Source organism: Pan troglodytes, chromosome 20 (assembly GCF_028858775.2).
Source record: "Pan troglodytes isolate AG18354 chromosome 20, NHGRI_mPanTro3-v2.0_pri, whole genome shotgun sequence".
In the NCBI taxonomy this organism is placed as follows: Eukaryota; Metazoa; Chordata; class Mammalia; order Primates; family Hominidae; genus Pan; species Pan troglodytes.
Genome location: NC_072418.2, coordinates 22,039,511 through 22,059,253, shown reverse-complemented (window position 1 = coordinate 22,059,253; position 19,743 = coordinate 22,039,511). Strand labels below are relative to the sequence as shown.

The window sequence follows — 19,743 nt, the reverse complement described above, 5'->3', positions numbered from 1 at the left end:
TCATCTCTACTAAAAATACAAAAATTAGCCAGACATGGTGGTGCACGCCTGTAATCCCAGCTACTTAGAAGACTGAGGCAGGAGAATCGCTGAACCCAAGAGGCGGAGGTTGCAGTGAGCCAAGATCGCGCTATTACGCTACAGCCTGGCCGACAGAGCCAGAATCCATCTCAAAAAAAAAAAAAAAATCAAAAGAACAAAAACAAACAAAAAAACCCTTAGTGATAGCAGTTGTTAATTAATACTGTACTTTTTTTTTCTTTTTTTTTTTTAATGAGACAGAGTCTTGCTCTGTCACCAGGCTGGAGTGTAGTGGCGCGATCTCGGATCACTGCAACCTCCACCTCCCAGGCTCAAGAGATTCTCCTGTCTCAGCCTCTTGAGTAGCTGGGACTACAGGCATGCGCCACCATGCCCAGCTAATTTTTTTGTATTTTTAGTAGAGATAAGGTTTCACCATGTTGGCCAGGATGGTCTTGATCTCTTGACCTCATGATCCACCTGCCTCGGCCTCCCAAAGTGCTGGGATTACAGGCGTGAGCCACTGTGCCCGGCCCAATACTGTACTTTCAAAACACCTGTTATTTAGTTAAAATTTTCTTCCAGGCCGGGCACAGTGGCTCATACCTGTAATCCCAGCACTTTGGGAGGCCAAGGTGAGAGGATTGCTTGAGGCCAGGAATTTGAAACCAGCCGGGTCGACATGGTAAGACCCCATCTCTATATAAAAGAAAAAATTAGCCCAGCCTGGTGGCACATGCCTGTAGCCCCAGCTACTCAGGAGGCTGGGGCAGAAGGATCACTCAAGCCCAGGAGTTTGAGGCTGCAGTGAACCATGATTGTGCCACTGCACTCTAGCCTAGGTGACAGAGTGCAACCCTGTCTCAAAACAACAATAACAAAAAACTTCCAAATTCATTTTAAACTTTATTGTCTTTCATAGACCAAACCCCGCTAATAATAGCTAGGCCTCCTTCTACCTTAACTACAGCAAAAATAGACTAATGGTCTTTCGAGTGTACTCTTAAACTTCTAAACACCACCTGAGCCTGTCCCTATACAACTGATGGATTGAGGAGAAGAAATTGGGGCCAAATTCCATGTTTATGTCTGCTTTTATGGCAGAAATTGGCCAAAGACTCCAAACTAGTATGAAACTACTGAAAAAGAGTAGCATCACCTACTGAATGTTCAAGGTACTGTCCTTTTTCTTTTCCTTTTTTTGGTACTTTTTCAATCAGAAAATTTATTTGAAGTTCTTGGTGGACAACATACAAGATGACTTATGTGATAAACACTGATCGACAACTGAGAGACCGCTCCTCCCAAGGGTTTTGGAGCCCAAGAAGCCTACAGGCACATACTCCAGAAGCTGACAGGCTGGTGCCATTGAAAGACACAAAATGATTTCAATGCAGAAAATGTATTCATAAGAAAGACTGAAGAATCAGCCGGGCGCGGTGGCTCGCACCTGTAATCCCAGCACTTTGGGAGGCCAAGGAGGGTGGATCACGAGATCAGGAGATCGAGACCATCCTGGCTAACACGGTGAAACCCTGTCTCTACTAAAAATACAAAAAATTAGCTGTGCATGGTGGCACGCGCCTGTAGTCCCAGCTACTCGGGAGGCTGAGGCAGGAGAATGGCGTGAACCCAGGAGGCGGAGCTTGCAGTGAGCCAAGAACATGCCACTGCACTCCAGCCTGTGTGACAGAAGGAGACTCCTTCTCAAAAAAAAAAAAAAATGCCAAGTTTTTTTTCTTTTAATCACCTTTATGAAAAACGAACACTGACTACTTTTTTTTTTTTTTTTTTTTGAGACAGAGTCTCGCTCGTTGCCCTAGGCTGGAGTGCAGTGGCGTCATCTTGGCTCACTCCAACCTCCACCTTCTGGCGTCAAGCGATTCTTGTGCCGCAGCCTCTGGACTAGCTGACACGACAGGCGCGTGCTACCACACCAGCTAATTTTTGTATTTTTAGTAGAGACAGGGTTTCGCCATGTTAGCCAGGTTGGTCTCAAACTCCTAGCCTCAAGCAATCCTCTGCCTCCCAAAGTGCTGGGATTACAGGCAGGAGCCACCACATCGGGCCCTACTTTCTGTACTTTGCATTCTTAGTACTCTAAAGTTTAAAATTGTTTTCATTAAGTTTACGGACAATATAACAACAATCTCTAAGGGAGGATCATTTTAAAGTTTCTTATTTCACCCCAAATCCATGTTTACATGGTGAGATTACAATGCAATTGGCTGGGAAAGGAAAGGAAAAGAAAAGATTAATTATTAAGTGATTTTGATTTCCTTAATACTTTGATACTCCTGATTCTTTCTTCAGGGAGGGACCAGAAAATAGCTATAGGGACTCTTACAGTGATGCTTTATGAAAAATACAGTACTTCCAATGTATCACCACTGCTACAAGAGTCATCTTTGCATTCACAACATTCTCACACTAGATCAAGAGTTTGTGGGACATGGGTCAGTAGCCCCCGTTGTCCCCATCACCATCGTTTATGCTGAAAAGCTCCCTGAAAAACAGCTCTCTAGGGATGGTCCACTTTGTCAACGTGTGTTTGTTTTGAATGTCGTCTCTAACCACAATTCGTTACACTCAGTGTTTCTGCAGCGCAGGGTTCAGGCTCCATCTGCAGTTAGGCAGGCTCTTTCCAGACTGAGTCTCTGTGTGGCCCTGGCACTGTCCTGCTATTCCGGGGTTCTGAGCACAAATGCTCCCCTAAAGGGTTAAGCACAAACTGCTCAGAAGTGCTGTCGTGAACCGGAAGTGTATCTCCCACTCTGTCTTCATCTGCCATGTGTCACTAGTTGGCAAGGAATATCTCTTTTGTGTCTACATATGGTTTAAAAAAGTTCCCACCTAATTTGGATGGAAGTAAACTGTTTTCTATGAATTAAAGATTAAAAAAAAAATTCAGAAAACTACCAGGAAAAACAAAAAGGCTATATGACAGCCTCGAGTCTGGACATCAGCCTATTCAAACCCCCCAAGCAGGGAAAGAGTGTTAGTCACATGATCGGTCTAATAAATATCCTTAGTTGGACATGCAGAAAAACGTATTTTTAAAACTTGGCATCTATTTCACACCCTACTCCCCATTTGTTAAATGGCAGATCTGCCAACTTAGGAAAACATTCCTCCCAAATGTTTTCCTAACAGGATGCATACTCCCCAAACCCCCCATTTATAGTGAAATGCCCGTAATTTATTTAAAAAACACAGGTGGAGTGCCCTTCTAGTTTGTTTTCTCTTTCACAGCTTGATAATAACAACCATGCCCTCTCACATGCCCACGTAATCAGGTCTATATCTAACTAACTCCTGTTTTGGGAAGACTAAGATATTTATTTCAAATTTAGGTCAAAAAGGTAACCTTCAATAGAGACAATTTGAGAGGTTAAATATAAAGGCTAAAGTTTGAAAATGCAGTGAAAGTTTAAAAATTGGCTGGGCCAGGTGGCTCACACCTGTAAGCTCAGCACTTTGGGAGACCCAGGCGGGCAGATCACTTGAGCCCAGGAGTTTCAGACCAGCCTGGGCAACATGGCAAAACCCCGTCCCTACAAAAAAGAATACAAAAATTAGCAGGCTTGAGCCTGGGAGGTCAAGGCTGTAGTGAGCTGTGTCACTACTGCCACTGCGCTCCAGCGTGGGCAACAGAATGAGACCCTGTCTCAAAAAAAAAAAAAAAAAAGTAGGTTTTTGTTTGTTTGTTTGAGATGGAGCCTGGCTCTGTCATCCAGGCTGGAGTGCGGTGGCATGATCTCGGCTCACTGCAACCTCCACCTCTCAGGTTCAAGCAATTCTCATGCTTGAGCCTCCCAAGTAGCTGAGATTACAGGCGTGGGCCACCATGCCTGGCAATTTTTTGCTTTTTTTTTTGAGACGGAGTCTCACTCTGTCGCCCAGGCTGGAGGGCAGCGGCGTGATCTCAGCTCACCGTGACCCCTGCTGCCCGGGTTCAAGCGATTCTCCTGCCTCAGCCTCCCAAGTAGCTGGGATTACAGGCGCCCGCCACTGCGCCCAGCTAATTTTTGTAGTTTTAGTAGAGACAGGGTTTCACCATGTTGGCCAGGCTGGTCTTAAACTCCTGACCTGGTTATCCACCCGCCTTGGCCTCCCAAAGTGCTGGGATTACAGGCGTGAGCCACCACGCCTGGCCTAATTTTTGTATTTTAGTAGAGACGGGGTTTCACCATGTTGGTGAACTCCTGACCTCAGGTGATCCACCCACCTCAGCCTCCCAAAATGTTGGGATTACAGGCGTGAGCCACCACACCCAGCCGAAAGTAAGTTTAAATTGTTCTAGGCCGGGCACAGTGTCTCATGCCTGTAATCCCAGCACTTTGGGAGGCCAAGGTGGGAGAAGTCCTTGAGCCCAGAAGTTTGAGACCAGCCTGGGCAACACAGTGAGACAAATGTTAAAAAATAAAATTAGCTGGCCAGGCATGGTGGCTCATGCCTGTAATCCCAGCACTTTGGGAGGCCAAGGCAAGCGGATCGCCTGAGGTCAGGAGTTGAAAACCAGCCTGGCCAACATGAAACCCCGTCTCTACTAAAAATGCAAAAATTAGCTGGGCGTGGTAGTGCATGCCTGTAATCTCAGCTACTCGGGAGGCTGAGGCAGGAGAATTGCTTGAACCCGGGAGGCGGAGGTTGCGGTGACCCGAGATCACACCACTGCACTCCAGCCTGGGCAACAAGAGCGAGACTTCATCTCAAATAAATAAATAAATAAGGCGGTTAGCAGTGGGTCACGCCTGTAATCCCTGCACTTTGGGAGGCTGCAGCAGCCAGATCACCTGAGGTCGGGAGTTCGAGACCAGCCTGACCAACATGGAGAAACCCCATCTCTACTAAAAATACAAAATTAGCCGAGCCTGGTGGCGCATGCCTGTAATCCCAGCTACTCAGGAAGCTGAGGCAGGAAAATTGCTTGAACCCGGAAGGTGAAGGTTGTGGTGAGCCAAGATCGCGCCACTGCACTCCAGCATGGGCAACAAGAGCAAAACTCTGTCTCAACTAATTAACTAACTAACTAAATAAATAAAATTAGCCTGGCATGATAGCATGCGCCTGTAGTCCTAGTTATCTGGGTGCTGAGGCAAGGGGATGGCTTGGGCCTAAGAGTTCAAAGCTGCAGTAATGCCAGTGTACTCCAGCCTGGGCAAAGGAGTGAGACTCTGTCTCAAAAAAAACAAAAAACTGTTCTGATGTATTAAGAATTTTAGACCAGCTTAAATGATAACAATTCTCAAAGGAAAAAGGTCAGAAGCAGCCCTGAAGTCTGTTCTCTTGAAGCTCCTTTGGAGGTTAAAGTCTACATATACAGTATACCATTACACAGTCTAGATGGCTGATTTCACTGGCCATCATTGCTTCCTGATCGAAAAATGTTTATTGAAAGCTCAATTTAAGGCCCAGTACGGAGGCTCATGCCTGTAATCCCAACACTTTGGTAGGCTAAGGCAGGCAGATCGCCTGAGGTCGGGAGTTCGAGACCAGCCTGACCATCATGGAGAAACCCCATCTCTACTAAAAATATGTAATTAGCCTCATTACACATTACTCATTCTCCAGCTGAGGCAGGAGAATCGCTTGAACCCAGGAGGCGGAGGTTGCGGTAAGCTGAGATCACGCCATTGCACTCCAGCCTGGGCAACAAGAGCGAAACTCCGTCTCAAAAAAAAAAAAAAAGCTCAATTTAAATGCTATTTTGAGTTTAATCTTGGATCCTACTATAGCACATTTTAACTTTCTACCTTTGGAAGCAATTTTGGACTTTTCTTGCCAATGTGATCAGCTCAAACTCTGACTTTCAGAAGAGCATAATCTCCTCAGGTCAAGGGAACTCACTTGGCTGTTTTCAACTCCAGGTCTCTGCCTGTGCCCATGCTATGCCTCTTCTCAGAACACCTAGCCACTTAAGAAACCTAACGGCTGGGAGCAGTGGCTCACGCCTGTAATCCCACACTTTGGGATGCTGAGTCGGGCAGATTACGAGGTCAGGAGTTTGAGACCAGCCTGGCCAACATGGTGAAACCTCATCTCTACCAAAAATACAAAAATTAGCCCTGCATGGTGGCAGGCGCCTGTAATCCCAGCTACTCGGGAGGCTGACGCAGAAGAATGGCTTGAACCCAGGAGGTGGAGGTTGCAATGAGCTGAGACCGCACCATTGCACTCCAGCCTGGGCAACATAGCGAGACTGTCTCAAAAAAAGGAAAGAAAGAAAGAAAAGAAAAAGAAACCTAACAAACAAGTCGCACACAGTGGCTCATGCCTGAAATCCCAGCACTTTAAGAGGACGAGGCAGGCAGATCACCTGAGCTCAAGGTTTGAGCCTTTTTCCCAATTACCCCATCATGTTTCCTGAGGCACTTCAAGTCCATATGGAGAGTACAGTAAGGTGAGGCTGTAGGGGTTAAAGCTACAATGAACTAAGGGATCTCAACTGGGAAAAAACCAAACTAGGAACTTCCAGATCACTGGCCTTCAGACATGCTCAGCCTATTGGCCCAGTGTCAACTGGTTTGTTCTTGGGCAGTATTAACATCCACAGATTGTTGTCCAACCTCAGGTGCCAACCTCAAGAGAAACGGTCAGCCTAAATATGATTTTTTTTTCAGACGGAGTTTCACTTTTGTTGCCCAGGCTGGAGTGCAGTGGCACGATCTCAGCTCACTGCAACCTCCGCCTTCCAGGTTCAAGCGATTCTCCTACCTCAACCTCCCTAGTAACTGGGATTAGAGGCGCCCACCACCCAGCTAATTCGTATTTTCAGTACAGACAGGGTTTCACTATGTTGGCCAGGCTGGTCTCAAACTCCTGACCTCAGGCGATCCACCCGCCTCAGCCTCCCAAAGTGCTGGGTTTACAGGTGTGAGCCACCGTGCCCGGCTCCTAAATATGATTCTTTAACAACTACCTTTACTAGGCATCTACAACAGTCTGGCCGCTTGCTGTATGCTTACAAACAAGGATTTGAGTTTAATTTTGAGGAAACTGAGGCTCAGAAAGAGTAGGCCACTTGAAGTTAGGCTATTTTTCTAAGGTCACATGCCAGCAAGTGGTAGAATCAGGATCAAGCCCAAAGTTTTTTGGCTCTAAAGTTTCTACGGCACAGGGACTCCCACCGTACTTTTATAAAGCAAAAAGCTGTAAGTAACTGCAAACGATTCTTCGAGAACACACTCTTCCTGAAGGACCTATCTACTGTCGGATTCTTTAAGTTCCATACACACCTCCAGGCAGCTCTTGGTGCAGACAAGCTCCCGAGGGGAACACTGTGATAATATAACAAGAAACCATCTTTTTGGCTGCCCTGCCAGATAGGCCTCTGAGTTTGTGGGTGTATTAGTTGAGACCCCAAAACTGGCAAGTACAGGTCCACTGGTGGCTTCCAGCTCTGACAAAGCGGCTTACCAAGGAAAAGGGGGAACTTGAACATGTTTTCTATTTTTTTTTTTTTTGAGACGGAATCTCGCTCTGTTGCCCAGGCTGGAGTGCAGTGGCATGATCTCAGCTCATTGCAAACTCCGCCTCCTGGGTTCAAGTGATTCTCCTGCCTCAGCCTCCAGAGTACCTGGGATTACAGGCGTGCACCACCACACCTAGCTAGTTTTTACATTTTTAGTAGAGACGGGGTTTTGCCATGTTGGCCAGGCAGGTCTCAAACTCCTGGGCTCAAATGATCCGCCTGCCTCAGCCTCCCAAAGTGCTGGGATTACAGGCGTGAGCCACCGCGCCCGGCCTTGAACGTATTTTCTGTGCTCAACTTGGAGCCCAAGAACTCAGCCTGTAAGGAGGGAGAACAGGAAGTCAGGAGGGAGCAAGCATTCACTTCCCAAGGGCAGCAGAGCCCAGAGGTGGGAGCCTGGTCACAGGCACAGTTGCATTACTTGTCCACGCCCACTTCCGGCCTGGGCCTGCCTCTCCACCTCCAGAGTCAGAACTTGGGTGGAAGGGAAAAAAAAGACAACCAGAAACTCTCCTTCTAACACCCTCCCTCTTGCCCTCGAGGCTGTGCCCAAAATGAATATCCCACCTTGCTCTCCAGCCCCACCTCTCACAGATACACTTACTTAAGAAAAGCACCTGTCAAATCTAAGACTTCCAGCCTTGCCCAACATAAAAAAGTCTAAACAGCACCTTCCCAGTCCCAGTGTAAGAGGAAAGCCTGGGCTGGGAGTGGTGGCTCACGCCTGTAATCTCAGCACTTTGGGAGACTGAGGCGGGTGAATTTTCTGAGCTCCGGAGTTCAAGACCAGCCTGGGCAACACAGTGAAACCCCGTCTCTACTAAAATACAAAAAATTAGCCAGGCATGGCAGCATGCCGCCTGTAATCCCAGCTACTCAGGAGGCTGAGACAGGAGAATCGCTTGAACCTGGGAGGCAGACGTTGCAGTGGGCCAAGATCACACTACTGCACTCCAACCTGGGCAACACAGCGAGACTCCATCTCAAAAAAAAAAAAAAAAAGAGGAAAGCCCAGGCAGAGGGAAATCCATGCACCAACAGTCTACCAATACATAACAAAGCAGTCATCTATTGGAAATCTCATTATTCCTAAACCACCACCAACACCCAGGCAGCCCCAGCTTGTCTGAATGTTTTTAAGATTTCAACAAGGGAAGGGCTTTTAGAGCGGTTTATCACTTAGTGTAATATGCATTGCCATGAAGAAATGCCACAGGATTCCAAAAACACGTCTCCACTGACTTCAAGAAAGGCAAACTTGGCCAGGCATGGTGGCTCACACCTGTAATCCCAGCACTTTGGGAGGCCTAGGCGGGAGGATTGCTTGAGCTCAGGAGTTCGAGACCACCCTGGGCAACATGGTGAAACCCCCATCTCTACTAAAACACAAAAAATTAGCCAGCCGTGGTGGCAGGTGCCTGTAATTCCAGCTACTCGGGAGGCTGAGGTAGGAGAATCACTTGAACCCAGGAGGTGGAGGTTGCAGTGAGCCAAGATCACGCCACTGCACTCCAGCCTGGGCGACAGAGCAAGACCGTCTCCAAAAAAAAAAAAAGAAACAAAGGCAAACCTGAAAATGCTCCCTGCCATGACCATTCTAGTTTCTCTCGTTTCTCCAAGATTACAGCCACAGTGGTCATGAATCAACTATCGCCAACAATCAAGTAGGAAAATGCCATAATTTCTGTCTCCTTTTAGAGACAGGAAACAGGAGCCCAGTGAGGAAATTAAAGAGGTAGTGAGGTTTCACTTCTACACCTCCAAGAAACCCCACCTGAAGCTCCCAGTGAGGGTAGCTGCAGCACTTAGGGATATTCTCAAGAAACCTCACAATGTTCTTTCATTCATTTGCTTGTTTATTTGTCTGCAACTAAGATGTAAGCTTCTGGAAGGCCAACTGTGTCAGTCCTGCTCACTGCCAGACCCCCATCACCAAGCATGAAAATGTTTTATCTTAGGCATGAAAGTGTTTGTTCCTGAATTATTTGTTCGCATAGGAAGTTACATGGGCCAGAAGATTTAACACTTTCTAATTTTTAATGTAATGTAAATTGCACTAGAAAACACAAATACACCATATCTTATGGCCACACAAGTAAAGCTCTTAAGTGTTCACTTGTCCCTTATAATTTTTTTTTTTTTTTACACGGAATCTCACTCTGTCACTCAGGCTGGAGTGCAGTGGCCCGACCTCAGCTCACTGCAAACTCTGCCTCTCACTCAGGTTCAAGCCATTCTTGTGCCTCAGCCTCCCAAGTAGCTGGGATTACAGGCATGTGCCACCACGCCCAGCTAATTTTTGGATTTTTAGTAGACAGGGTTTTGCCATTTTGGCCAGGCTGGTCTCAAACTCCTGATCTCAAGTGATCCCCTGCCTCAGCCTCCCAAAGTGCTAGGGTTACAGGCGTAAGCCACCGCACCTGGCCCCTTATAAGCCAATTTAAAAGAATAAACTGGCCAGGCACGGTGGCTCACACCTGTAATCCCAACACTTTGGCAGTCCGAGGCAGGCAGTTCATAAGGTCAGGAGTTCAAGACCAGCCTGGCCAACATGGTGAAACCCTGTCTCTACTAAAAATACAAAAATCAGCTGAGCGCAGTGGTGCACACTTGTAATCCTAGCTACTGGGGAGGCTGAGGCAGAAGAATGGCTTGAACCCAGGAGGCAGAGGTTGCAGTGAGCCAAGATCATGCCACTACACTCCAGGCTGGGTGACAGAGCAAGACTCTGTTTCAAAAAAAAAAAAAAAAACTTGACCGGACGCAGTGGCTCACGCCTCTAATCGCAGCACTTTGGGAGGCTGAGGCAGGTGGATCACGAGGTCAGGGGTTCGAGACCAGCTTGGCCAAGATGGTGAAACCCCGTCTCTACTAAAAATACAAAAATTAGCCAGGCATGGTGGTGGGTGCCTGTAATCCCAGCTACTCAGGTGGCTAAGACAGAGAATTGCTTGAACCCAGGAGGTGGAGGTTGCAGTGAGCCAAGATCGCACCACTGCACTCCAGCCTAGGTGACAGAGCGAGACTCTGTCTGGAAAAAAAAAAAAAAAAAAACACACAATAAACTTGGGCCAGGCACACACCTATAATCCCAACACTTTGGGAGGCCAAAGTGAGAGAATCACTTGAACTCAGGAGTTCAAGACCAGCCTGGGAAACATAGCGAGACCCTGTATCTACAAAAATACAAAATTAGCCGGGCATGGTGGCGCATGCCTGTAGTCCCAGCTACTCAAGAGGCTGAGGTGGGAGGATCACTTGAGCCCGGAAGTCGAGGCTGCAGTGAACTGTGATTGCACCACTGCACTCCAGCCTGGGTGACAGAGCACAAGACTCTGTGTCAAAAAAAAAAAAAAAAAAAAAAAGGAAAAACTCTTATTCAAAAGACACACCAGTATAAACAAAGGCAGTCAAGTTTCTGAGAGGATGAAGTCAAACTTAAAACTAGAAATCAAAAATAACACCATCCATTCATTTGGATGGAACCACTTGACACAGTAGTTATTTCCCAATTCCAAAAGAGGTCAGCTTATTTCTTATCATCAAGATCCCACAGGGATTTAATGCCCCCAGTGCTGTCTCCAACAGGAAGGAAACCCTGACTTCCCTAGCTATTTCAGTTCCATAAATCAACAGTTTTTATCGTCCAGAGTTAGAAGCTGGGCAGTGTTTGGACCCACATGCCTTTTAGACCTGCCCACCAACAGATAACCACATTACATTACATCTAATAAATGTACCTAGATCAATATCATTTCTAACTATCCAAGGTTTTTTATTGCTGTAAGGATCCTTCAAGTAAAAAAAAACAAGTTTAAAAAACTTCCTGTTAGATAGAGACTTGGTGGTGGCGCCACCATCCACCAAAGTGAAGTCTGTGGTACACAAGAGACATAGCATAATTTTAAAGGGGAGAGTGATCCCTTTAAAGTTGTTTACCTTAGTTCTTATATTTTAAATATAATAAATTTTGCTCCTTTCCCATGTAATGGAATAACTGTCCTTAAAAGAATTGAAAGAAATTTAAGATTGGTGCATATTTCTTTGCTTCAATACCAAAGTCAGTGTGTGTCTATATATGTGTGCATGAAAGAGAGAAAGAAAGGAGGGAAGGAGGAAGAGAGAGGGTATATTTCCAGGAAGAAAACAAACAAAAAAACCCACAACCCTTTCTTCAAACATAGGAGCAGCCCACCAGGGGCCTAGTTCAGATTTTCACCCATTATTTCCTCCTGGGTTTTAGCCGTCAGGGGCAGAATGCCATCTGTTCCCATACTAGTAAGTGAGGAAGGCTGGGCCTAATTCACCAGCCATGATTCTATGGCTTTTACTAATTGTTAAGAAAAAAATCCTCTCAAGAAAAAAATTTTGTAAAATGTCCTGTCCACTCCCCTCTATTCCACTGCCCCCCGACCCCTGCCCCAGCCTCTAAGCTGAGTTAGCATCTCCACAGCCCTCTGGGCCTTGGGAGCTTGAGGTGCATTCTGATCTCCTCGTGGGCACTAAGCCACACACTGGCCCTCTCAAAGTACTATTATTGTGTGGCGTCAAATGCCTTTGTACATCACTTTCCCAGTCTTTTGTCCCCAAATCTGATCTATTACAATGAAAGAACGGCTCTTCTTTCGAGGTTCTAAAGTGTAAGAACAGATCACTCACCAGGTAACTGCTGGACTCACTCACTCAAGCAGTCTCATAATACGCATGTGATCCCTTAGGCGTACATAGTTCATCTATTTTCTTCTTCCCACAATTCTTCAAGTCCATTATAATCTTCTATCTTGCCTGTGGTCTAATTAGAGGAATACATCTCCCTACTTGCCCTTAATTCACAAATTACCCCATTTTACAGGGGGAGACACCAAGGCCAAGAGAAACACAAATGCCCTGCCATACAGTAAACCCATCTCACATCTGGTATCAGAACACAGAAAACTCTTGCTAAGAGACGCAGTAGGGGAGTGGGTTTTCCAAGAGACATACCAAGTTTCTTTCTCTTTGGGCATTTTTAGCCTTGGCAGAATATCAAGCGCTTCCTGGTCTGTGAGTCCAGGCCAGGAACACAACAAGCAGCCTTTACTGCACACCAACTGTGTGCCAGGAGCTGTGCTGTCCGCCTCCAGTTCATTATCTCGGATTCATTCATTCATCCATCTAGTAAGCACCTCCCATCATCAGTAAGCAACTTGACACACACATTCACAGCAATGTGTTCCCTCGAATATTTAATAACATGCCAATTTTGTGCCATCACTTGTCCAAGGCCACATAACTAAGAAGGGCAGCACCAGAATCTGAACTGGCTCCTTCTGACTTCAAAGTTGTCCATTCCCTTTTTAACATCCCATCTGCTGGTCCTATAGGTTTTATTTAAAATAATAGGTCGGTCACAGTGGCTCACGCCTGTAATCCCAACACCTTGGGAGGCTGAGGCGGGCAGATCACTTGAGCTCAGGAGTTTGAGACTAGCCTGGGCAACATGGTGAGACCCCGTCTCTACCAAAAATACAAAAATATAGCCAGGCGTGGTGGCATGCGCCTGTGGTCCCAGCTACTTCAGAGGCTGAGGTGGGAGGATCACGTGAGCCAGTAGGGCAGAGGTTGCAGTGAGCCGAGATCGCACCACTGCACTCCCGCCTGAGTGACAAAGTGAGACCCTGTCTCAAAAAAATAAAATAAAATAGTAAATACGTGCAGGCACTTCTCTACCCTCACCTCAGGCACTTCTCTACCCTCATCTCAGTCCCAAACTCCCCTCCAACTTTCCCTTCCCCTGAGGGCAGTGCCTACAGCTGACCAGGAAGAGGCAGGAGAAGAGCAACCAAGTCTGCAGCAGCCTCCTGCCTGGACTTGACTTAGCCCAGCAGCAGAGGGCCCAGGAAAGTCTCCAAGCACTTCTCCCCAGAAGAAAATAGCTCGAGTTGAAACTTGTGTCCACATGGTCCACCGACAGATTTAGAACTCAAATTATAGCCTCGGCAGGAGTCTTCACAAAGGACTCAAATTAAGCAAGACCCAGATGGAAATGAACAGGAGAGAGACTGCCCTCAGTCAAACTGTAAAGTGAACTGCAGTTCCAATGGAGTCACAGGGAAGAACTTGTTGAAATGCTAAACCAAACACTAGCACAGCCTATACTTCAGAACTCTACTTCAGTCAAACTCTCCCCACATTTTTAGCTTGAGACTTGTGCGTGGACACGAAGTGGTTACAAGTTACTCAGGTTTCAAACTGAGTTCATTCCTGTCCTTTGGACCATCTCTCAATGCCAGCATTCATCTACTTGGGCTCCACAGAGCTCTGCATTTGGCAAAGCAGATAAAATTAGCTACTGGAGTGAACTTGGAATCCAGGGTGGGCCATTAAAAAAAGTACATATGAGATTTGTAAACGCCACATAAAAAGTTCCTTTTGGGCCAGGCCAAAGTCACCTAAAACTTACAGAAATGTCGTCAAATCCTGTCCCTTGCCTCCCTTCCCCTGTTTCTGGATCTAAGGTGATCCATTTCCTGCTTCTTGCTCTGTCTTTCAAACCAAACTGGCCTACGAACTAGGGATCCTATTTGATCAAGGATTGAATCAGGGGGTCTCGGGAGAGAAAATGCAACAGGAAGAGATGAAGGAGAGTTTTCTTTTCCTTTTTATTTTGATTTTTTTTCAGCACGGGGAGGGAAGGTTAAGTTATACTATGCAGGGGGAGGACTGAGGGATGGGACAGGAAGTGGGTCACTCCCACAGCTTGACAGTGTGATAATGGGGATACAATGTTTCTCCCTTGTCCCTTTTGTCGTCACAAAGGCCTGACAACACTGTGATGGCCTCAGGGCTGGAAAATGGAGTAACTAAGGTGGTCATCTAGCAGCAGCTCCTGCTCCCCCAAATCTAGCAGGTCTTAGAGGGACATGAGGAAATCATGCTTTTTGACTTTCCCCTCCAGCCACAAAATCCTCCAGGCTCCTGGAAACCGAAATAAAAGTCCAGAGAATACCCCTAGAGTGGCAACAAAGACTGAAGGAGGGGTGCATTTCTGCTCTCTTCCTCCACAGTTGGGGGGAAGTGGGTGCCACAGACAGAAAGAGGAGAAGCTTGGCCGGGCGCGGTGGTTCACGCCTGTAATCCCAGCACTTTGGGAGGCCGAGGCCGGCGGATCACCTGAGGTTGGGAGTTCGAGACCACCCTGACCCACATGGAGAAACCCCGTCTCTACTAAAAATACAAAATTAGCCAGGTGTGGTGGCACATGCCTGTAATCCCAGCTGCTCAGGAGGCTGAGGCAGGAGAATTGCTTGAACCCAGGAGGCGGAGGTTGCGGTGAGCCGGAGATCACACCATTGCACTCCAGCCTAGGCAACAAGAGCGAAACTCCATCTCCAAAAAAAAAAAAAAAAAAAAAGAGGAGAAGCTTGATGTGAGTGCTCCAAGGATAAATAAAGAGTTTCTCCCTTAGAAAATCAAGAGGAAAGCCTCTAGAAAGAGGGCAAGTGGGAGGCAACCCCACGGAATTCAGAGGGACCCCTCAGAGAAGTGAAGAAGATCCATAGTGTCTCCCATTGGGAGACGGGATATCTTGGAAAAGGGGAGACACACTTCAGAGATGTGAGGAGCCTGCAGGAGTGGGATATCTCAAGTTAAGGGGAAAACCTCTGGAGAAACTGGGGACCCCTCAGAAAACTGCAGGATCCATAGAGCATTTGGGGGCCCAGAAGAAATAGAAAAGAAGGATACTGGTAAAGTAGGGGTATACCTCAGATAACTAACGATCCAGTCAGATGGGCATTTCAAAGAAGTGGGGGACCCCCTCAGGAAAGTGAAGGCACTCATCAAAAAGTGGGGGCCAGGCACGGTGGCTCACACCTGTAATCCCAACACTGTGGGAGGCCGAGGCGGGTGGATCACCTGAGCTCAGAAGTTCGAGACCAGCCTGGCCAACATGATGAAACCCCCTCTCTACGAAAATACAAAAATTAGCCAGGCGTGGTGGTGGGTGCCTGTAGTCCCAGCTACTCAGGAAGCTGAGACAGAAGAGTCGCTTGAACCCAGGAGGCAGAGGTTACAGTGAGCCCAGATCACACCACTGCACTCCAGCCTGGGAGACAGAGTGAGACTCTGTCTCAAAAAAAAAAGAAAGGGGGACAAGTCAGAAAAGTAGGACCACAGCTGAGAGAGGTGGGGGTGGGGAGGTCCCCACAGAGAGGCAAGACTTCCTCCGAGAAGCAGCAATGTCTTCTGAAAAGAGGGGTCCCCGGGGAAGAAGGGGTTCCCCAGGGGTCCACAAAAGGTGGGGGATCCCTCAGAGAAAGTACACCCTAATAGAATCAGGGGTCTCTCCTTAGAGGAGTGAGGATAGGGTCTTAGAGAGGCCAGGGCCCCTCAAAGAAAGCGGGGGACCCTCAGAGAGGCAGAGGGTCTCTCAGAGAGATGGGGATTCCCCTCAAAGAGGCAGGGGTCCCTCAGAGAAAGGGACTCCCCTCAGAGGCAGGGGTCCTCAGATAGGAAGGGGTCTCTAGGGAGGCAGGGGTCCCTCAAAAGGATGGGTTCCTGAGAAAAGAAGAGGGACCCTCAGTGAAGAAGGGAGTCCCCTCAGATAAGCGGGAATTCTCAAAGAGTTGGGGATCCCCAAAGAAGGGAGTTAGTCCCTGTTAAAGGCAGGATTCCTCAGAGAGGTGGGGGTTCCCTCCGGCAGAGGTCCTCAGAGAGGCGGGGGAGCCCCTGATAAGGGGGGTGTCCCCTCAGAGAAGCAGGGTCGCCTAGAGAGACAGGGCTCCCCTCGGAGAGACGGGGTTTCCCTAGAGACGAGGTCCCCTAGAGAGACGGGGTCCCCTAGAGAGGTGGGGATCCTCTAGAAAGGCACGGATCCTCTAGAGAGGCAGCGTTCCCCTAGAGAAGCGGGGTCCCCTAGAGAGGCAAGGGTCCCCTAGATGGGAAGAAAGTCCCCTAGAGAGGTGGGGGTCGCTAGAAAGATGGGATCCCCTGCCTGGAGAGACGGGGTCCCCAAGAGAGACGGGGTCCCCTAGAGAGGCAAGGGTCTCCTGGAGAGGCGGGAGGCCCCTAGAGAGGCGGGTGTCCCCAAGAGAGGCGAGGGTCCCTAAGAGAGACGGGGTCTCCTAGAGAGGCGGGGGTCCCCTGGAGAGGCGGGGGGGGGGCCCAGAGCAGGGGGCTCCCCTGAGGGGGAGGTGCTGTGGAGAAGGGAGTAAACTCGGCCAAGGTAGTGCGGGAGAAGCGGAAGCCCCAGAGAGCCTGGGGCACCGGAAACCGGGGACCCGCCAGCGGCGCCTGCCCCTTACTCACCGAAGTTGCTCGGCGCCCTCGCCGACAGCGGCCGACGGCCTCGGGCGGCGCAGTCCGGTCAGGTCTTGTGGCGTCCCGCGGAGGCGACTCCCTCAGGTGGCGCCCGCGGCGGCCGCTGTGGCGGCGGCGGCAGCGGCGACAGGACAGACGACAGACCGACCGACTGCGCGGGCGGCGCGGGGCGCGCTCGGGCGGCGGGGGTGCGCGTGCGCGCGCCGGGGCGCTGACCCTGGGCGGGAGGAGCCGCCGCGCAGCGCTCGGAGCCGCAGCTCAGTCTCGCGGCTCAGTCTCACACTGAAATTGCCCGCTTCACAGCCCGGCTTCCCCGGTTGCTAGGCAGATTTCGCCTCGCACACTTCCGGGTTGAGGCGCGTCTCTCCGAGTGAAGGCGCCACAAGCCAATGAGGTCCAGCCAGGACTCCCAGGACCCGCACCCCATGGAAGGTGTGGCCAGCTTCATGACAGACAGCGCATGACGACCAATGAGTGCGCGGGCCGGCTGGTTCTCGGGATCGCGCCGCCGGCCGGGGCGGGTCCGAGGAGGCGGGACGGAATGACTGACAGGCATCTTGCCAATGGTAGATGGGAGCGGGCCGCAGAGCCACTCAAGGCCATGCGGGGGCGGGACTTAAACTTCGGGGCGGGAACCCCGCGAGGGGCGGGGCCTAGGGGGACGCGTCAATTCGTGGCCGGCTCCCTGGGACCCCGGAGGGCGGATCGCCTGGGCCACCCGGCGGCCGGCAACTGGCTGGGCAGGGGGTTCCCCGCAGTGCTCTGCAGGGGCGCCCCACCCATAATGCACCGGAGGCGGCCTCGGCCAGGCGGGCGTGGGGCAGCTACGACGGGCTGCGAGCGGCGCCTCTGAGGAGCCCGGGCGCTTCGTGGCCTGGCAGTGTTTCTAAGGGGCTTCGGTGGCCCCGCGCTCTTTCTGCCTCGTCTTGTGGCTTCGACCCTCTCTATCCAGGAGAATCTTGGAGATTCTGGCGCGGGCCCCGGTTCTGAGAAGACTCTGCTTTGGGATTCTTTTCCCTGGCCCCCGTTCTGAGGAGGATCTTCGGGAATCTTGCCCCGACCCCTCTTCTGAGAGAGTTTGGGGATTTCTTGCCCTGCCCGTTTTCTGAGGACAATTGCCGGGATCACGATTATGTTGTAGATTCGGGACCCCAGCTCTGTTTCCTAAGAAAACATGGGAGTTCGGGATCCCTAAGGAGCATTTGGAGAATCCAGGGTCCACCGCCTTTTCCGAGGAATACTTGGGGCACATACACTCCTTTTCTAAGCACTCTTGGGTGCCGCTCTCCCTGTCCCTCCTTTATCTGAGGAAAGTGAGAGCTGCGCGCCGCCCTCCACCTTCGTTTCTGAAGATATCTTGGGGATTTTCTGCCTCCCCTGTTTTCTCACTACACGAGGAATTTGGGACTTCAAGCACCTCGCCTCTCTCCAGAGAAGGATGGCAGGAGATGGGCGCCCCTCACCCCTTTACTAAGGAAATGCTACCGGGCGCGGTGGCTCACGCCTGGAATCCCAGCACTTTGGAAGGTTGAGGCTGGAGGGTCGATTGAGCCCAGGAGTTTCAGACCAGCCTGGGCAACATGGCAAAATCCTGTCTCTACAAAAATTAAAATCAAAATTAAAAAATCAGCAGGGGTGGTGGCGCACACCTGTAGTCCCAGCTACTCCGGAGGCTGAGGTGGGAGGATCGCTTGAACCGAGAGGTCGAGGCTGCAGTGAGCCAAGATCGTGCCGCTGCACTCCAGCCTGGGCGACAGAACGAGACCCTGTCTCAAAAAAAAAGAAAAAAGAAAGTTATCGGGCGCGGTGGCTCACGTTTGTATCCCAGCACTTTGGGAAGCCGAGGTGGGCGGATCACCTGAGGTCAGGAGTTCGAGACCAGTCTGGCCAAGATGGTGAAACCCTGTCTCTACTAAAAATACAAAAATTAGCCGGGCGTGGTAGTGGGCGCCTATAGTCCCAGCTACTCGGGAGGCTGAGGCAGGAGAATCGCTTGAACCTGGGAGGCGGGTTGCAGTGCTCCGAGATCCACCACTGCACTCCAGCCTGGATGACAGTGAGACTCCGTCTCAAAAAGAAAGAAAGAAAAAGAAATGCGAGGGAGTTGTGCTCCATGTGCTTTTCTAAGCAGCATCTGATTGTGGGAGGAAGGGGTCCCCTTTTCCCGAAACTTCGACTTTCTGACGCCTCCGCCCTAGGACAATGCGGGGAGTTAGACCTTTTTAGAAAAGCAACCCAGGCCGGGCGCGGTGGTTCATGCCTGTAATCCCAGCATTTTGGGAGGCCGAGGCGGGCGGATCACGAGGCCAAAAGATCAAGACCATCCTGGCTAACACAGTGAAACCCCGTCTCTACTAAAAATACAAAAAATTAGCCGGGTGTGGTGGCGGGCCCCTGTAGTCCAAGCTACTCAGGAGGCTGAGGCAGGAGAATGGTGTGAACTCGGGAGGCGGAGCTTGCAGTGAGCGGAGATGGCGCCACTGCACTCCAGCCTGGGCGACAGAGGGAGACTCCCTCTCAAAAAAAAAGAAAACGAAAGAAAAGCAGCCCATTTTGCCCCCTTTCCCTTTTTTTTTTTTTTTTTTTTTTTGACACAGTCTCACTCTGTTGTGCAGTGGCACTATCTTGCCATCTCCGCCTCCCGGGTTCAAGCCATTCTCCTGCCTCAGCCTCCAAAGCAGCTCGGATTACAGGCATGCGCCACCACACCAAGCTAATTTTTGTATTTTTAGTAGAGACAGGGTTTCACCATGTTGGCCAGGCTGGTCTTGAACTCCTGACCTCAAGTGATCCACCCGCCTCAGCCTCTCAAAGTGCTAGGATTACAGGTGTGAGCCACCGCGCCCAGCCTCCTATTCTTTTTGAGGAGAATTTTTCCATGCAGCTGTCCACTTTTTCCCAAGGGACACATTTGTGGCCCTTCCCAAATGTGGCCCCTGTTTGCCTCT

At 49.7% G+C, this 19,743-nt stretch overlaps 1 protein-coding gene across 22 annotated transcripts in view; it reads right to left on the bottom strand.

The window, feature by feature from the left end:
• GATAD2A (GATA zinc finger domain containing 2A) overlaps positions 1 to 17,186 on the bottom strand; it is a 121,401-nt gene extending 104,215 nt beyond the window's left edge. For 5 of the 22 annotated variants that reach the window (XM_063801394.1, XM_063801393.1, XM_063801398.1 and 2 more), the window contains exon 1: positions 16,784 to 17,079. The gene's annotated coding sequence lies outside the window, so the exon portion shown is untranslated. Of the gene's footprint in view, positions 1 to 16,783 lie in introns of all 22 variants that reach the window. The other 17 variants (XM_024351373.3, XM_512527.8, XM_054672839.2 and 14 more) reach the window with 11 other exon arrangements.
• Positions 17,187 to 19,743: the final 2,557 nt, after the last annotated feature.